Source organism: Rhamphochromis sp. 'chilingali' (genome assembly GCF_963969265.1).
Source record: "Rhamphochromis sp. 'chilingali' genome assembly, chromosome: 19".
In the NCBI taxonomy this organism is placed as follows: Eukaryota; Metazoa; Chordata; class Actinopteri; order Cichliformes; family Cichlidae; genus Rhamphochromis; species Rhamphochromis sp. 'chilingali'.
The window spans coordinates 14,242,331-14,247,039 of NC_137946.1; positions in this window are offsets into that span (position 1 = coordinate 14,242,331).

Here is a 4,709-nt window from a genome sequence, read left to right on the forward strand (position 1 = left end):
AAATGCATGTAAAAAGAAAAATACACTCTATAGGGAATACCTAAAACAAAGAACAAAAGAAGCTGAAAATAAATATAAAAAATACAAAAATAAGTTGACCAATATTATACGTGTATGTAGAAAGGAGTATTATAGTAAAATATTGAACAACAATAAACATAATATGAAAGGAATATGGGATGTTTTAAACGGTATCATTAAAAATAATTCTGGACAACAAAGTTATCCACAATACTTTATCGATAATGGCAATATTATGGAAAACACTGCTGATAAGGTCAACAGCTTTAATCATTATTTTGTAAATATTGGACCAAAACTGGCAGAACAAATTCCTGAGTCACTGCCATCAGTAGACTGTAGTGAAAACCTGATTGATAGGAACCCTAACTCAATGTTCCTCACATCAGTGGAGGAAAAAGAAATAATTGACATTGTACACAGGTGTAAATATAAAACATCCACTGATTGTAATGATATTGACATGAAAATCGTCAAGAAGGTCATTGAAGGAATTGTAGGACCTCTAACATATATTTGCAACTTATCATTTCAGACGGGAAAAGTGCCAAACAAAATGAAAATAGCTAAAGTTGTGCCGCTGTATAAAACCGGGGATAGACGCCACTTCACAAATTACAGGCCTGTTTCTTTACTACCACAATTCTCCAAAATCCTAGAAAACCTGTTTAATAAACGATTAGACAAATTCTTAGATAAATATAAATTACTCTCTGACAGTCAATATGGATTCAGATCAAAAAGATCAACATCTCTGGCATTAATCGAATCAATTGAGGAGATTACGAATGCTATAGATCAGAAACAGTATGCAGCTGGAGTATTTCTGGATCTCAAGAAAGCATTCGACACAATCAATCATGACATATTAATTAATAAACTGGAACAGTATGGGATTAGGGGGGTTGTACTGCAATGGGTGAAAAATTATTTAAGTGACCGGAAACAATTTGTGAAGCTGGGTGTCCATTCCTCATCATGCTTGGACATTGCTTGTGGTGTTCCACAAGGCTCTGTACTGGGTCCAAAATTATTTATTATTTATATAAATGATATTTGTAAGGCATCTGATATATTAAAATTAGTATTATTTGCAGATGACACAAATATTTTTTGTTCTGGGGGGAATCTAAAGGAGCTGCTGGATACAATTACTTCAGAAATGTGCAAAATTAAAAAATGGTTTAACAGGAACAAACTATCGCTAAATCTAAGTAAAACTAAAATTATCTTATTTGGGAATTCCCTTAGAAATGCACAAGTGCAGATTCATGTAGATGGTGTGGAAATTGAAAGAGTACTTGAACATAAGTTTCTTGGTGTGATTATAGATGATAAATTAAACTGGAAGTCTCATATAAATCATATACATAACAAAATTTCAAGAAGTGTCTCAATCTTGAGTAAAGTAAAACACATTCTGGACCACAAATCACTCCACATTCTCTATTGTTCCCTGATTGCACCGTATTTGAATTACTGTGCAGAGGTTTGGGGCAATACTTACAAATGTTCGCTATCATCAATCTTTATATTACAAAAAAGGGCCATAAGGATAATCCATAAAACTGGTTACAGAGATCATACAAATCCACTATTCTTAAAATCAAAAATTCTAAAATTCACAGATCTGGTTCATTTTCTCACAGCACAAATTATATATAAAGCAATAAATAACCTGCTTCCTGACAATATTCTAAAAATGTTTTCTAAAAGGGAACGGGGATACAATTTGAGGGGGGAATTAAATTTAAAACATCCTCGTATCCGTACAACATTAAAAAGTTTTTGCATCTCTGTGTGTGGAGTGAAACTGTGGAACAGACTAAGTAAAGATATGAAGCAATGTCCAAGCATGGCGCAGTTTAAAAAGCGGTTTAAGGATATGGTTTTTACAGGGTACAGGGAAAAGGTAGAGATTTGATAGGGTGTTCTTGTCTAATATTTTCATGTGTGTGCGCATGCACGGGTTTGTTGGTATGGGTATATATGTATGTGTATATGTATGTATGTATGTATGTGTATATATATATATGTGTATATGTATATGTATGTATATGTATGTATATATATATATATATATATGTATATGTATATATATGTGTATGTGTGTGTATGTATGTGTGTATGTATGTATATATATATATATATATATATATATATATAAAATTGTAGGTTGTGTATCCTTCAGGTGTTAATGGGGTTATTGAAAATGTGTATATGTGCGTATGTGTGTATATACGTAGGTATGGATAGATAGAAACATATATGTGTATATATTAAAAAAAAAAAAAAAAAAATTACACATAACATATAATGTAATTACAAGGAGGTATTTCTGTAGTCTATTGATACTAGATAGTGGAAAAGGGGTGGGATTAAATAAGCTTATGCTTCTTCCTGCTTCTTTTTGAACATGGACGTTATTTGGAGTTGTGGTTGCTCGTTTTCCTTTTGTTTGCTTTGTTCATTTGTCTCTTTTAATTCTATTTTTTTTTTTTTTATACTTTTTCAACGTGTTCAAAATAAAGATTCAATCAATCAATCAATCAATGGACGGCAGCACAGTGGTTAGCACTGTTGCCGCACAGCAAGAAGGTCCTGAGTTCAATTCCACCATCTTTCTGTGTGGAGCTTGCGTGGGTTCCCTCCAGGTACTCTGGCTTCCTCCTACCGTCCAAAAGACATGCAGTTTGTGGGGATAGGTTAATTGATCGATCCAAATTGCCTATAGGTGTGAATGTGGGTGCAAATGGTTGTCTGTCTCTGCGACAGACTGGCGACCTGTCCAGGGTGTACCCTGCCTCTCACCCTATGACAGTTGGGATAGGCTCCAGCACCCCCTGTGACCCTGAAAAGGATAAGCGAATGGATGGATGGATTTAAATGGACCACTGCTTACATATATATTTACTAATTTCAAGTAGATGTGGTACATAATACTGCGTTTTAACCCAAAGTTGGAGGCGTAGCATCATTCTCCAGTGATACAAGGTAATCAGCATTATTAACTTAATTAATCAAATCTTACTCTTTAACAAATAAAAATCAGCATGTAGATGATGGACAAGAACCTCAGCTCATTTGACTGACAAGTTCTACATGCATAATGTTAAAATGAATACAATTCTCTCTCTCTCACTCATGCCCTACCAAAAAACCCTGCAAGTCATTATTGAGCAATAATTAAATCAGAATTTACAACAAAAGCTCAGTCTTGTGCTGTCGATTCATCTTGAGTAACAATAACACATTGTAAATGCAGAAAACAGAAACAGGAGAATAGAAATTTCCCCTTCCCGATAGTACTGCATAGGTTTGTTAATAACCACATCATTGTGAAGAAGACCTGCAATTAATTTTAACTCCCTTAATAAATGAAAGATGCCATTCAAAATAATAAAAAAGACTTTATGTGCAGTTGTAGATCAAATGCTTTTTGAAAAAATTTAAAAACACACACATACATAGAAGTGCGTCGTCTGTGAAATCAGCTGTTTGGTCATCTTAATGATTCTTTTTGTCCTCATTCACATCAGTTTTCAATTGTTCTGCTAAGTTTTTAATTAATTTGTTTCAAGGCCACTGTGTGCATTTAAGAAAATGAAACAAAGTGTGAAACGCAGAGAGAAAAAGAAAGTGGGAGAGAGATAGAAAGAGGGATGGGTGTTCTTTTGATTTCTAAATGAAGAAAACTTCCTCAGCCTTTAAAAGCTCAGTGGCTCACCATGTACCCACATTACAAACCCCAGCAGCAGTCTGAATTTGAGGGATAAAATAGTGGCATAATGGGGACTCTGCGATGTTTCTGTTCTCCTTGAACCTTGATGAGGTCTACACCATGCTGCTACTTCTGGACTTCTTCTTCTTAAAAAAAAAGAGCAGTTCACTGTCAGCGGCGGTGCACATATCTTCACGCACAACGATGTGCAATTTGACGCCTTGTTGCCAAAGAACTCATCAGAAGTGTCCCAGTTGAGCCGCAGTGAACATAACCCATTTTATACACTTAAAATAGTCCCCGCGAGGAGTAGCATGACATGGTCAGACAGTCCCAGCAGAGTTCGCTGAAGCGAGATTGAGTGTTTTGTCCACAGGGACATGTCATCTGTGGCTTGCCAGGGAACTTAAAAGGCGGGTTGGGGTGCTTAATATGACTACGTATGTTAACAGTGACTGCAACTGAGGACATGAGGTGAGTCATTTCACAAAAGTAGGCAGCGGCTTCCAGTAGGATGTATACAAAGGTCACGACAATGGGAATGAACCCCAAAGGAAGAATGGACTTTGTTTGTGCTTCCAGTCAAGGGAATAAAATTGTAAAAGGCAGGAAAGGGAGAAACGGCAGCAGCAGTGCATAACCACGAAGCAAATAACCTCACCTTTAAAATTAAAGTCACTTGTCAACATGAAAAATAGTGTGGAATGGCGGAGTGTAAGCTCTGGTGCAGGTTTTCAGTCCTAATAGTTTGCAAGTAGTCCTGCTTACACTTGTTGGATATTAAATGTTTTTCCTTTCGTGTTTAATTCTCACTCTCGTCTATTTGGGGCTTTGCCAAAATTTTGAGGAAAGCCTTGTCGATTTGAACAATGTTTGGGAGCGTCCAGCTTAGGATCGCTAATGAGTGGCACACCAGCAGTGAGGTTGAAGGGGTCAAAGACGCAGCTGCTGAAACAAGAAAAGTCAG